The sequence below is a fragment of the Macrobrachium rosenbergii genome, chromosome 33 (genome assembly GCF_040412425.1).
Source record: "Macrobrachium rosenbergii isolate ZJJX-2024 chromosome 33, ASM4041242v1, whole genome shotgun sequence".
In the NCBI taxonomy this organism is placed as follows: Eukaryota; Metazoa; Arthropoda; class Malacostraca; order Decapoda; family Palaemonidae; genus Macrobrachium; species Macrobrachium rosenbergii.
The window spans coordinates 9,347,501-9,363,310 of record NC_089773.1 but is presented as its reverse complement, the minus strand read 5'-3'; the positions used below and the strand labels follow the sequence as shown (position 1 = coordinate 9,363,310).

The 15,810-nt window shown below is 42.9% G+C and overlaps 1 protein-coding gene across 6 annotated transcripts in view; it reads right to left on the bottom strand.

Annotated features, from left to right (window-relative positions):
• LOC136855905 (uncharacterized) overlaps positions 1–15,810 on the bottom strand; it is a 174,632-nt gene that overhangs the window by 154,640 nt on the left and 4,182 nt on the right. For 4 of the 6 annotated variants that reach the window (XM_067133353.1, XM_067133351.1, XM_067133352.1 and 1 more), the window contains exon 2: positions 13,711–13,775. The exons of the other annotated variants lie outside the window; for them this stretch is intronic. The gene's annotated coding sequence lies outside the window, so the exon portion shown is untranslated. The remainder of the gene's footprint in view (positions 1–13,710; positions 13,776–15,810) is intronic. 6 annotated transcript variants of the gene reach the window in all.

The following is a 15,810-nucleotide window of genomic DNA, read 5'->3' as shown; positions in this document are numbered from 1 at the left end:
TAGGCTACGCCTAGGAGAAGTTGGGCTTTGGGCTGTGTAGCTCCCTGGAGTAGGCTTCCCTTCCAAGTTCATTGGGAAGGAAGGATGCAGTTGAGCGGGTGTCATGTTCTCCTTGTCTCCTCTCCCCTTCCGGTAGCCTACTCCTCTTCACTACCCCCCCCCCAGCTTTGCGACTCGTGCGGGTGACGCTAGATGGCGTTTTCTCCGAGTCAGGGACTCCTCCCTATTGGTAGAGGATTCGCTCCTCCCATATCGTCCCCAGCTTCGCTGTGGTGGGGTGGATGGTTCGTTTGCTCGAGCGTGTTCGAATCCTGTCTCACCTCTCGTCTCCCCATCGAGCTACGAAGTTAGGGTTTAGGTGTGGCCCCGCCGTATGTTATGAACATAGATCCTTTACCCATTTGTTTCTCCGGCGGGGAGGTGAATGTGGGATGATTCTATGTCACGCTAGCGTAACGGACTCCTCCGGTCTCCGGAGTGTTACCATCATTGTTATTTTTGATTATTGTTATTATTATTATTTTGTTCTACCATATACGTGATTCCGGTCCCACACCTGGGGGCTCCGCCGTTAATTTTCTGGCAGCCCTTATGGTTGGTTCCTGGTTTCCCGTTCCTTCATTCCCCGGAGTCTTCCGGGGTCTGAATCCTTAACTTCCACTCTGTGCATTTAAAGCTTATTGGCCCAGTTTAATTTGGTAGTTCTTCTACGCCGGAGTATTCCGGTTGTAGTTGAGTTTCCCGGCCTTGCCGACTTTATTTTGCTTAGAGTGTGAGGTTCATGTACTGTTACCTTTACAGACTGTTCGCTGTGAGGAGCCGGGGTGTACCGCCTCCCTTCAACAACCCTACGGGCACGTAGTGTGCCGGACCCACGCTGGTTGTGCGGTCCGACTGGACGACCTGGTTGTTTGGCACCCCGATGGCTGTGAGGTTTGCTTTGCTCTCTCCTCAACCATCCAAGACGAGTCGGTAAGTGAAAGTCTTCTTTCCTCCGGTCCATGCTCCTCATACGATACGTTGTTTATATTCTCCGTCTGTCTTTTCATTCCTGACTAACTGCAGGTTTCCTTGCAGGCGGATGAAACTTCCAAGAAGTCTGCCTTGGAATCCCTCCGGGCCTGGGTGGCTGGGTTCGGCAGGAATGTTCCGTCGGGGAAGCCCTACGTCCTCGACGCCAGGTTGAGGGACCTGCTTTACCCCGGCGCACGGGTAGCCGCTGCAGTACCAGAACTTGCCACCCCTATTATCCAGCAGATCCGTGATGCGACCCAGCCACCTCAAGTGGACATCATGTACGCCGAGGTCTCGGAGGATGTTGCCGCCCTAAATCTCGACTTGGAACCTATGAATACGGAGCAGGACCAGGTGGTAAGTGGGGAGGTAAGTGAGGATATTGGGGCGGGCCCCCCTTTGTTTGACTCCCCTGCTTCATCTGTATCTTCATTTGCAGGTTTTGTGAAGTCTTCCTCTTTGGGTGATAGAGCTCCGTCTGCTATCCCCAAGTTGAAGACTTCATGGAAGGCGAAGGGCTATAAGTCCTCGACTTCCAGAAGGCATTGCCCTTCCCCCGTCGAAGGCTAAGGTTCCAGGACCGGTAGCCTCCGGGAGTAAATCTAGCTCCTCCGGCAAGGGCGCGAGTAAGAGGGCGGCAAAACCAAGCCCTCCTCGCCAGCCTCTTTGACGCCAAGCCCTGGCCACTGAACTATACAAAAGTTCACGGAGGACCTAGATTCTAGGTTTGAGAAGATCTCAGATAAGTTTGCCAACTATGACAATATACTGGCAGGTTTGGCTCGCCAACCTAAAGCAGAACCGCAGTATTCTATTCCCGACACTGCGGACCTCCCTGCCGTTTGATGTCGGAAACCCTTGGCGGTTCAGACTCCGGGCCATCCAACATGATGGCAAACTTACTTTAGACGGTCTGGGCACGAGACGGTTGGAGGAGTTGGAGTTCTTCCTCCCGATCTCTTGCCCCCTTATCCTGGCTTCGTGAGGCTTACGGAAGAAGCCTGGATTCGGTCAGACAAGGTACCTAGGAGACTGTCATCATCCCTAGAGACCAAGCCCAGTCGGCTCTCCTGCGCACTCTGATGGAGTGGCAGGCAGTGAACACAAAATTGACCCCTTTCAAGGGCAATTTCACGATGTTCACCCTGGGAGAAGATCTTCCCACTCCTTGCATGGACAAAATTGCTCTGGCTACGACCGAGCATGCTTTGACGGGAATCCTTTCCTCAATTAAGGAAACAGACCCTACTTCCCTGGTATTCCCAGGAAGTAACGAGTTCTGGTGGACGCCCGTCCACTTTCACTGTAGGCAAGCTGGACCCTCTTTGCGCTTCCACGCAGTTTAGCGAACAACTCCCTAAACTGCCGGAATCATTGTTAAAGCGGAGTTTGAGACCCGGACTAAGTTAGCCCGGTCCTTGAGCTCCGGCTGTCTTACTGAGGCTACTGCCGTCTCCGGCTCGGACGAACCCTTTTTCCAGGTCCTAGCTAAGTCTTTCCTGGCGAGCTTCCAGTTAGACTTGCATGAGTTTGTTATGGCTAGGCTGGAATGCAGAAAATTTATTTTTGCTGACGCTACAATCCGCCACGAGCCTAACAAGCTCATTAAAAGTTCAATCTGGGGACCTAACCTCTTCCCTGAAGGAGAGGTTACATCCGTCATGTCTGAGGCTACAGGGCCAATCAGAGTCTGCGCGCTCGGTGGGGAATTCCCACTTATAAGCGCAAGACCCCAGAATCGGCCGGCCCCAGACGAGAGGAGGAAAAAGGTTCAGGAGACATAAGAGGCCCCATCAGGCGATGGTTCAAGCCGTCCCGGTCTCGGCAGTGGCCCAGCCATCTACCTCTAAGTCCCAACCCCAACAGTACGTGTTGGTCCAACCAGCAGTGCCCTCCTATGTATCCTCACCAGCATACAACCCTACATATGAAGGCCGTGGATTTTTTTCACGGCCTCAATAGGGTTGCAAGGGGAGGAAGGGCAAGGGCCCCTACAGAGGAAAGTCTAACACCACCCCAAGGGGAGAGGACGTGGTAGAGGGGAACAAACCCGCTCCCTCCCACTGAGAAAACGCAGGTAGGCGGTCGCCTGTATTGGTTCAGGGACCAATGGACCTTCAGCCCTTGGGCACACAGCATTGTGTCCAAGGGACTAGGGTGGAGCTGGATCAAGAATCCTCCCCCTCCAAACAGATTTTACCAGCCACCCACATCAATCCTACAGGATTATGTAACAGAATTGCTCAACAAACGAGCAATAAAGAAAGCAAGGCACCTAAAGTTTCAAGGCAGGCTATTCACTGTTCCCAAAAAAGACTCCGATCAGCAAAGAGTGATCCTGGATCTATCGCGTCTAAATCTCTACATAAAATGCGACAAGTTTCGCATGCTTACGGTAGCTCAGGTTCGGACTCTACTTCCGCGTGGAGCCGTCACCACCTCTATCGATCTTTCAGACGCTTATTATCACGTCCCGGTTGCGCGGAACTTCTCTCAGTTCCTCGGTTTCAGACTCGGGAATCAAGCCTACTCCTTCAGGGTCATGCCCTTCGGTCTGAACATTGCACCCAGGATATTCACCAAGCTGGCGGATACGGGTAGTACAGCAGCTCCGGTCCCAAGGAATCTCCTAGCAGCGTACCTGGACGACTGGATAATCTGGGCTCCATCTGTTCCGGACTGTCAAGAAGCCACGTCCATAGTCACCAATTTCCTAGAGTCATTGGGTTTTCAGCTGAACAGGGAGAAGTCCCGCCTGACTCCGGAGTCTCGGTTTCAGTGGCTGGGTCTTCAGTGGGACCTGTCCTCCCACACGTTATCTCTCCCTCCTTCCAAGAGGAAAGAGATAGCATCTCACCAAGAGGTTTCTCAAAAACAGTCAGCATCCCGTTGGTCCCAGGAAAGGGTCCTCGGGTCTCTCCAATTTGCCTCAGTAACAGACCTGCTCTTGAAAGCCAAATTAAAAGACATAAACAGAGTGTGGCGGAGTCGAGCAAACACCAAGCTCAGGGACAAGGTCTCCTCTATCCCTCGGATCTTAAAGACAAGACTGCGGCCTTGGACCACAGTCAAGGGCCTGTCCAAAACAGTTCCACTTCAGTTTCCCCCTCCGGCACTAGTTATCCACACAGACGCTTCTCTAAGTGGCTGGGGGGGATATTCACCAAAACAGAAAGTACAGGGAACGTGGTCCACAATGTTTCAGCAGTTCCATATAAACACCCTGGAAGCCATGGCGGTCTTTCTAACGCTGAAGAAAATCCGCCCTCCCAATCGGATTCATATCAGGTTGGTGTTAGACAGCGCAGTGGTAGTTCATTGCATCAACAGGGGCGGCTCCAAATCAGGTCGAGTAAACCAAGTGATGGTAGCTATCTTCTCCTGGCGAACAAGCACGGTTGGCACCTGTCAGCCACCCACCTAGCAGGTGTCCGGAACGTGGTGGCGGATTCCCTGTCCAGGACTACCCCGTTGGAGACGGAGTGGTCCCTGGATGCGGAATCTTTTCAATGGATTTGCCGCCGGGTTCCGGGACTCCAAGTGGATCTGTTCGCAACGGAGAGCAACTTCAAGCTCCCCTGTTACGTAGCCCCAACCTGGACCGCCAGGCGTTCGCCACAGACGCAATGACAGTAGATTGGAACAATTGGGAGAGAATTTATCTGTTCCCTCCAATAAATTTGCTGCTGAAAGTGTTACACAAACTAAGGACATTCAAAGGTCAACCAGCTCTGGTAGCCCCCTATTGGCCGCAGAGCAATTGGTTCCCTCTCCTTCAGGAACTGGGCTTGCGGAGTCTTCGGATCCCCAAGCCCATTCTGACCCAGACAGTACAAACCAAGACTGTGTCAGCTTCCTCAAGGATTCAAGATGCCCTAGCTTTATGGACTTTATAAAGTTCGCAGCTCAAAAAGGAGCAAACATTGACCCTGTCAACACTCTGTTTTTAGAATCAGATAAAAGAGATTCTACTATTAGACAATATGACTCAGCAGTCAAAAAGTTAGCCTCCTTCCTGAAAGCATCTGAAGCCAAAATTATGACGACTAATTTAGGAGTTTCCTTCTTTAGGTCACTGTTTGAGAAAGGTCTGGCTCCCGCCACTATTACCACAATCAAGTCGGCATTGAAGAAAGTATTTCTTTACGGCTTTAAAATCGACCTTACAGATTCTTATTTTTCATCCATCCCCAGAGCATGCGCTCGTCTGAGACCAGTATCACGTCCACATTCGGTTACTTGGTTTCTCAATGACGTCCTTAAGTTAGCGTCAGAGCTGGATAACTTCCATTGCTCTTATCAGGATCTGTTAAGGAAAACCTTATTTTTACTTAGTTTGGCTTCAGGTGCTAGAATTTCAGAGCTGTCAGCTCTCACTAGAGGTGATAATTTTGTTAACTTCCTCCCATCCGGAGAAGTCCTCCTCTCCCCTGACCCTAGATTTTTAGCTAAAAACGAAGACCCACAGGACAGGTGGTCTCCTTGGAAGGTGGTGCCCCTTCCTCAAGATCAATCTTTATGTCCAGTCCATACACTTAAATCTTACCTCTCAAGAACTCCACAGAGTAAGTCGGGTCCTCTTTTTATCAGGGAGAAAGGTGGTACTCTTTCTCTTAATGGTATAAGACAACAAATTCTGTATTTCATTAAACAAGCCAACCCAGACTCAGTTCCTAAAGTTCATGATATTCGAGCAGTGGCTACTTCTATTAATTATTTTCATAATATGGACTTTTCAGAGTTATCAAAATATACGGGTTGGAAATCACCTCTAGTGTTTAAACGCCACTATTTAAAATCACTCGAAGCCCTGAAATATTCTACTATAGCAGTGGGAAGTGTCATCTCCCCACCTTAAATAATTATATCCTTTCCTTTTCCCCCCCGCCCGCCTACCTCATTTGCTTCTCTGCTTATTCTCCTGGTCGTTTATGCCTCACTGCCTAGCTCTTCATATTGATATATTTGTATTTGATGATGGGAAACTGTAATCTGATTAGCCATAATTGTTTCGTTGCGGGGTACTGGACAGTTTTTGTTTGGCTCCATGTACCCCGGATAATTGTGTGTGTTATTTTCATTAGTCTTGTCTCTTACATGTTTAAGCCTAAGTTTACATATAGTTTTAAGGTTGTGTTTCTTGTTCTGTGCACATTTCATGTTTCACTACTTTTAAGTAATTTTAAGATTTTTGAGGTTTTTTCCCCATCAGACCGGGGACCTCCAGTGTTTTGTAGTGTTAAGTTTGTTGGTGTGCCTTAAAATTAAGTTGCCTTACTTTTAAGTATTCTTGCTTCATGGAAGAGATTCCTTAATTAAAGTTATTTTCGTTACAATTTTGCCTTTTCTTCAGGTTACCCCCCTTTTTTCCCAGTAGTAGCAGTCTTGGCATGATTCTCTATCACTATTTCACCGGCTGACACGGGACTGAACTCAGAAAAGGGATTTTGACAGAGGAAAAATCTATTTCTGAGGAAGGTCCCGTGTCACCCGGTGACCCTCCCTGTCTAGTCTAGTACTCCCTCCCCTTCTTGCACATGCCAAGTCTGGGGTTAGTGCTAGCATGGAATGAAGTAGGTGGCGCTGGTGTCGCCGTCCTGGCGGGTGTTGAGGGTGGGAGTTGTAACGGCTCACCGCTCTTTTACGGGGGTTTTGATAAGGAGAGATCTTTCGAGTATATTTCCGTGGTAGTGGTATTTCACTCACCCTTCATTATACCGACGTCTTCTAAAGACGATCGACTGGGGGTAGTAACCCCAGCTTTCCTGAAAGCTCTTTTTCTCTGGTATATCTAGCATTGTTATACCTAGAAATTCGTGCTGTAATGGAATTTCACCGGGTGACACGGGACCTTCCTCAGAAATAGATTTTTCCTCTGTCAAAATCCCTTTTTTAATGAACCTAAGAATGATTTAGATATTAAAATATCACTGGTTACTCAACTAATTGATGGAACTCTTTGGTAATATGCAGGTAAACATCAGAGCCAGAATGATAATCATCATGAGCAAGAGGGAAAAAAATTATTGTTCAGACCAAATGCCAAAGTAAAAAAATGTCAGGAATCACAGCCACTTCCTAGCAAAGTTTTTTACAAAACAAATGAAGCACAGCATATGCCACTTGCACTTCTGTCAAAGTCAGGGTTCAAAAGATGCAGACATCCCAAGTGTATGAGAACACGTAGAATTGTGTCCCTCCCGTGAAGTCTTTTTGTGCATGACTTCTAGTAAAAATTTTGTTGCACATCATTCCCCTTCTTGATGTTTCAACATGTTGTCTATTTGTTGTTTTGCATACCCATTACATGAGCTTTATTATGAATGTTTTTACACATGCCATTGCCTTATCTTTCATTTTATTCAAGTTGATATTTTGTGGTATTTCATTCACCCCAGAAATGTTTTGATTTCCTTGGTGATTTTCATAATAATAACTGACAAGCAGCTTCTGCTGTTTGCATTTCTACTAATAAATGCAAATATTCTTGAAAAGTGCAACTGTAATAAATGTAAATGGAGAAAACAGATAACATTTCCTTAAAAAACAAACTCATAATAGCAAACAGCTTCCACTTTTTTCACTGGACAACTCACAAGAGCCTACCACGCAATACAATACTGGGCAGTCACCTGAGATTACAAACCCTGCTATATTATCCAATGACAAATTTATAGATTTTGAGAGTTGTTGTTCTTTTCAAGTCCTGTTCTAAACAATCCGCAACATATTTCTACTGATTACAAGTAACCTCATAGCTTAAAATAATCGCTAAAGATATAACTGTGCCAAATATGAACTGGAATATGCAGCTAGTAGGAAATTTCATCACAAAAATTGTTGTGGCAATAAACCTACTTTAACCCACTTGACGTTCGGCAACAAAGCGTAGAATACATGTTACATATACAGTATGTGCAATACTGACTGGGAAGATGATTATCTTCCCAGAGTGCTCATTTGAATTCTGAGATACTGTACTTGAATGTAAGGAACCTCTTATTGAAATTGTAAAGGCATATGATTTACATTACAGGAACACTGGTATAGGAGAAGCTGCTGTTCTTCATTTTGCCATAAGTGTTGATCACGAACTATCATGTAGTTCATTGATATTTTGTCTCTCTAACATTACTTTTGGAACTACACAGGTACTGTGAAAAAGAACTTGCTTCCCAAGGGTGCTAAATTCCAGTCAAAGCAAGAGATGGCAAAGCTAGGTGCAGGAGCTAGCTAGAAAAAATAAGATCTGATGGGGCCTATGAAGTAACTCGGTGGCAAGATAAGAGGGTCTGTTTTATGACTGTATTGTAACGCCAGTTTTAACAGCCACAAATCGGTAAATTTTTCTAAGACTGTTGATCATGAACCATCTCATCGGAGGTGGTCTAAAAAGAGAAAATTAGCTTAAAAAGGTTAGCAGGCCTGCACCATTTAGGGAGTTCAACATTACTATGGGAGAAGCTGACATTCACCACCAGGTTTTATCCTTACTACAAAGACAAATAAGTACACAGTTTACTGCACTCTACAATTTCTTGACATGGCAACTACTTATCCATGGATGTAATAGAGTTAATTTTTTATGAACTTAAGTACTTATACAATAAAATGTCACTGGTTATTCAATTAACTGATAGCACTCTTTGGTTATGTTCAGGTAAACATCAGAGCCAAAATGATAATAATGATGAGCAAGAGGAAAAAAAATTATTGTGAAGAAGAAGAAGAAGAAGAAGAAGAAGAAGCAGAAGAAGTAGTAGTAGTCAGGGATCACAACCACTTCCTAGCAAAGATTTCTTCAAAACAAATGAAGCACAGCATATGCCACTTGCACTTCCGTCAAAGTCAGGGTTCACAAGATGCAGACATCCCAAGTGTATGAGAACACGTAGAATTGTGTCCCTCCTGTAAAGTCTTTTTGTGCTTGACTTCTAGTAAATATTTTGTTGCACATCATTCCCCTTCTTGATGCTTCAACAAGTTGCCTATTTGGTGTTTGCATACCCATTACATGAGCTTTATTATGGATGTTTTTACACATGCCGTTGCCCTATCTTTCATTTTATTCAGGTTGATATTTTGAAGTATTTCATTCACCCCAGTAATGTTTTGATTTCCTTGGTGATTTTCATATTAAATTGACATGCAGCTCCTGTTGTTTGCATTTCTACTAATAAATGCAAGTATTCTTGAAATATGTATTAACTGTAATAAATATAAACAGAGAAAACAGATAATATTTTCTTAAAGAACAAACTCATAATAGCAAACAACTTCCACTCATTTCACTGGACAACTTAGAAGAGCCTACTAAGCTATACAATACTGGGCAGTCACCCGAGATTACACACCCTGCTATATTATCCAATGACAAATTTATAAATTTTGAGAGTTTTATAGATTTTGAGTTTCTCTTCTTTTAAAGTCCTGTTCTAAACAATCCGCAACATATTTCTACTGATTACAAGTCGCCTCATAGCTTATAATAATCGCTAAAGATATAACTGTGCCAAATATGAACTGGAATATGCAGCTAACAGGAAATTTCATCACAAAAATTGTTGTGTCAATATACCTACTCTAACCCACTTGACATTCGGCAACAAAGCGTAGAATACATGTTACATATATGTGCCATGCTGATTGGGAAGATGATTATCTTCCCAGTTAACATTGCACATATATGTAACATAAAATAGCACTTTCAAAACTTCTTGTGTGGTGCATATCCAACACCTTAAGTGCTTCCACAAAATAACAAACCATTCCTAATATTGCCACTTGACACACAACAGTCTGTCTGTTTTGAGGAGTACAAAGCAGTTGAGACAGTTCCTTTTATATAGGAATCAGTACCTGTATTTCCTAAAGGCTTGTGTCAGTGTGCTGTTTTTGTTGAGGACACCTTTGACATATTCCTAATGGTGGCTATTCGCCAAGACCATTCCTTGCAACTCCCATGAACAGTTTTGTTGCAAGAATTTTATTAGTATTAGGAGTCGTTCTACTTCCTATGTAATTGTCATGAAATGTCAAAACATACATTATATATATATGCGTGTGCATGCATATAAAGTAGAATTGTTCATAAATATGCCACAAAATTCAGTTCATATTTATCTGAGTTAAAGCCCTACCTAAGTGTGCACATATGGTTTATTCTGCAACCCAGTATATTCTAGATTTCTACCTGTATCTCCACCTCCATCTGCAACTTCATATAACCAAGTTAAAAAATGCTATAAAGCTGTGAATTTATCGCTATTAAAACAGTCCATATCTGCAAAACAATGAACTTTTCATTTTACTCTTATTGCTGAGCAAATTAGTCAAAAATCTGTAGTGTTTAATGGTGTCTTGTAGGGCTAGTTCTCTTGTCACCAAGGATATACTAAGCTCCTCTGTATCAACACTTCTGTCAGCGATGAGTACCGAAGCAGACCTCCCCAAACATCACAATGTCGCAGTACAACCAAAAAGAGAATTCTGAGTCAAAGAGAAGGGGAAGACTGAAAAAATCACAGACTCCCAAAGTCTGTAGCAACTCTTCCCCAAGATTGGAGGCAATGCACTATACTAAAGGCAGCTGGTCAAGCACATCTAATGTAGGTGCAGATGGGGCCAACTTGAACAAGCCAAACCAAAGCACAGTCAAGCTGTCATATGAAGCTGCAACAGCCTGGTACTACTGCAGCCAAAGGTTTGTTCTGTATACGAACAATTAAAATTTCACTTTTAAAACCCTTCGACTTGGAACCACCTTGACGTGGTGAGGGGCTCTTGAACCCCAGGAATTTGTTCCCAGGTTCCAGTCCAAGAGTCCTATACATTTTTACACATTCACTTGGTTTAAATTTGTGGAATTTTCCACTGCTGGTAAAATTTATTGGACCCGACAAATAGGAAAAGATAAAGCTGGAACCGAGTTTACATCTGAAGCTAAATAGTGGGAACTGCAATAGGATCATCAACTACCCAATAATGTTTGGACCTAAGAAATATCAGACTGATAGCTCAAGCATGGAACTATTCTGCAGGGGTGGGCCACAGATTCCAGGGGGGGATCTGGTTCTGGGGACAGGACTCTCAGCATTCTATCAGGTTTGCCCATATGATTATGGTGGGGGTGATTGTATTCTTGTAATATTTTCAGTCTAGCAGGGATATTTACGGAGAAAAGAATTAGCAGAGCAAAACCCTTGCATACCAAGACATGGACAAATGCATTTTGCAGTGGGAAAGACTGACTTAGTTGCTTTTACAAGTTTGTTTAGTATGAGTATTATTTTGCACTGTATTTTATATTTTTTGTAACTCCAGTGGAGTAAGGAATTGTTGTATATAATAAAGGAAACGTAAATGCATAATTTATGAGTTAACCTTTCTGTCTGAAAAATTGTCTAATAAATAACTTAACTATACAATAAAAGATACCATTTTTGATGCAAAAGCAATGTAAGTTAATAACCATTCCTAGAATATTTAAAAAATCCTCCAGTAAAAATGTGAAAATGAAACTTGTACTCCATACGTGATACCCAAACACTGCTTTGGAGTGGGATTCTGAGGGACAATTCTTTCCCGTTTTGATGAACTGGCGGATTTTTTTATTGGGGGGGGAGTATCTTTTTGGGTGGGGGTGGGGTTTCCAGTTAAAATGTCTCAGTCTTTTATTCTCTATAACATATCAAAATTTCAGCGGTCTGTGTTGTCACATTTTCTAACTAAATTTCCACAGAAAATGAGCTAATTAGAGCTGAATATAAAATTGAGGCCAAAGGCCAAGCACTGGGACATATGAGGTCACTCAGCAATGAAACAGAAACTGACAGTAAGAAGGTTTGAAAGGTGTAACAAGAAGAAAACCTCGCAGTTGCACTATGAAACAAGTGTTAGGAGAGGAAGGACAGTCAGGCGGTAGAAAGAGAATATGAATGGAGGTACAGTAAAAGGAATGAAAGAGGTTGCAGCTGGGGCCGAAGGGATTCTGCAAAGACACTTAGTAATACCTGAAGTGCAGCACGTGAACTGCACTGGCGGCACTAATTCCCCTATGCAGCATTTGTTACATTTAACCCTTAGTTATTAATCTGATGTTTAACCCTTAGTTATTAAATTAATTTTACGTTTAACCCTTAGTTATTAACTTGATGTTTAACCCTTAGTTATTAAATTAATTTTAAGTTTAAATTCAACAACGGTGAATATATGACAAACTTTGTATAGTGTTCATGTCTGAAGTTACGCAAGTAACTTATTAGAAAAAAGGTGACATATAGCGTGTCCTCTAAGGTCTGAGGATCAACCAGCGAGTGCTCCTGAGAGAGAGAGAGAGAGAGAGAGAGAGAGAGAGAGAGAGAGAGAGAGAGAGAGAGAGAGAGAGAGAGAGAACCTCTCACTGTATCGCACAGCAACTTAATAATCTGAGTTCCTGCCTATAGGGGCTGCTCGGAGGGTGGAAGTATAATTGAGGTACTATTCATTAATAACATTAGTGTGTCATCCCGGTTAGTACTGAATTGGAAGATAACTCCCCCTAACTTAGAAACCGCATAGAGAGAGAGAGAGAGAGGTGTTGTTACATAAGGATTTTAGCTGTTTATGACCAAGTAACAACATTAAGCATCCAGTCCCCTTTGTCTTTACAATCACTTCTTCACCACACTCCCAATATAACATCTATTTTACAACCTTGTGAAGAAGGCATTTTACATTTCCTGAGGACAAAGTATAAAGACCAATTTCTGAACTGTGTGCTTGCTGCAGTCAACAGAAACGTAGGAATCCAAAACTCCTTGAAAGGGTTCAGTGTTAAGGATGCCATTTATGCAGTTGTTAATGCATGGAATAATGTTGATAAATCAACTTTAAAACAAATGCTAGCAACAGAATCTGGACAACAAAATTCTATGATGGTGAAGATGATCCTACAGATACCAACATTGAAGGATTTCTTGAACTTAATGAGGTGATATCAAACCTCGTAACTCACCCAAAAGAGTTTGTCACACGACAATGTACATCAACTAGAGGAAGCCGACAGTGACGATATACTGCAGTACACACTGACAATGCTGCACCTGCCGTTCATTCCTTGAGGGATGGGGAAATTGCTAAAATGGCACTGAATACATATGATGATAACAGTGATGACAATGATGACAGAATTAAAAAAAAAAATCCCTACAGAATGGAATAGAATAGATCAGAATATAGAACTTGGACCAAAGGCCAAACGCTGGGACCTATGAGGTCATTCAGCACAAACAGAAATTGACAGTAAACAGGTTTGAAAGGTGTAAGAGGAGGAATACTTCTCGGTGACACTATGAAATAATTGTTAGGAGAGGATGGAAAGTAAGATGTAAATAAGAGAATATGAACAAAGGTAGAGTAAAAGGAATGAAAGGGGTAGCAGCTACGGTCCAAAGGGACACTGCAAAGACCCTTCAGTAATGCCTACAGTACCCCTACAGTACCCGGAAATAATTTATGAACATTTTTCCAGTGTCGTCACCTCGGAAAGGCTTAAGCAGAGTCCTACATAGCCCAGGCACCGTCTGTAATAGTTTTTAATATTCCTGATACCAAGAATGCTCATGGGAGAACAGACAAAAATATTAGAATTAAAAAATGAAGGTACAAAAACTGACAAAAAACAAATAAATTAAAGCAAAATAAAATGATACTTACTTCTTATATCTTGTAAAAGAAATCCCTGGGACATGTTATCACATTAACTCCAGTTCATGTCTTACCTGCAGTAAGTAAAACGAGAATAAGACCACAATCCTCCAATGTATGTTCGGGCAGATCACTAACAGATTGAAAAATAAGACAAAATCTTCCAAGTACTTTTTATACATACTGTACCTCAAAAATTTAATTCACAAAATATGGAATGTAAAATAGATGATTATATCTTATTTTATGCAAAGAAGCTCATTTAAAGGGTCTGAACAAGGAAAGCAGGACCATAAACAAAGTAAAAATCTTCTGATTATAATGAAGTTGAAAAAAATTTTTGAATGTCTCAAAATGACACAAACATTCAGTTACAAGTTACAATATGTTCTTCGAGGTGAGAAGAAGAAAATATAAGTAAGGCCATTCCAATCTGCCACAAAGCAAAGGGGATGCCTTGTGGATTGTTTACTCAGTGGTATTTACCAGTAATACTCGAAATTTTGGCTTCCAACCAGCCACTCTCCTTGGTATTTTGTTATTCTTAATCATTTGAAGTTCAGTTGGTGACTGTTTCATTTGTCTTATTTCTATTAACATTAAATAAAGGAAATAAGACTTTTCTCATTTTAATTGACTGATGAACAAGCAACACCAATTTTTTTTTTTTTTTAGCGCACACGATCTGAAATGTTATTTCCCCGAGATTACCTAACACAACATAACAGCAGAGACGTGGACATCAGGGCATTTTATGATCAAAAGTAATAGACCTCATTAATATATACTAAACATACAATGTTGACTTGCCTCACCTGCAACCTACCTGATTTAGCCCAGAGTGGAACCAGGCTAGTCATCTCCCCCTCCCTTCTCCCCTGTGGTTCTCTACAGAAGCAACAGCAGGAGTTAGCAAAGGGAAAACAACTCCCTTGGGAGGGTTACCAACAGGCAAAAGTTTGGCACGAGGTGTCCCGGCGGAGTCTTGCACTCCGATGACACCGGGGGGGATCTTCTTCCTGGGAAACTTCACCCACTAGAGCATGGGCTGCTCTGATTAAAATCATGCTTGTGGCGTGAAGCACAAAATGTGTGTGGGTCAATCTCTACAGAGGAGAGGAACCAGTTAGAAGACCTGTCCTTCCCTGGACAGTACCTAAGAATACCTGCAGTTTCCTCCGCAATGAAGAAGGCTTTAGTGACTGATGGGGGGTTTGCATTGCAACAATCACAATAAAGCAAATGGCAAGTTGGGCAGAGAAGCACAGAACATCTTCACATGACGGCAACTGGAAGCACAGTGGAGTGCACACCAACAGGTGGGAGGGGCTTCCCCCTACCTGTCAATAGTTCATGACCTTGTCTGAAATTTAAACGCCTGTTCCAACTCGCGTTCACAAGCTAAATCCTATGTACAGAACGTAGATTTATAAATTTAGGTGTAAAAACAATTACATATTTGTATACATATGATACGGTACTGCATAAACACCAAGAGAAGTACTTTGGCTCAACTGCATAAGCTTCAGCAAGAGCACAGACCAAGAATGGCCACTCGAGAGAGCAAGTCAAGTGCCATCGTGTAAAAAAGGCACCCCATATCTGTAGCAGACCCCCAGGGTGTAAGGCAATTGCAAATGAACAAATTCTACCAGCATTTATTAATACTGTAAAATGAGCAGGGGCATCATTTGGGGGGCAGGGGCTAGGGGGCACATGCCCCCTCAAGGCACTGATGGCTCCCCCAGACTTGGTTTGTCCCCTAGCCTTTGAAATAATAATAATAATAATAATAATAATAATAATAATAATAATAATAATAATAATATGTGGGTGGCTGTGGCACACCTGTTTGCTGCTTTATTAACTCAATACACCTCTTACATGGCTTCAAAATACTCCAAAATACACAAATTTCTTAGGGGGGACACCTTCCAGCACCCCCTGCCCACAGCTGATAGGGCTTGCTTCATTCGCCATCCCACCCATACCATAAGTTCCAAACCTTTGGCCAACCCCAAAGAAAAATCTGAAAAGATGCCACTGAAAAGGAGGTTAGTTGCATGTAAACCCCCACTTCATATACGCACAAGACCACGTTACACACTA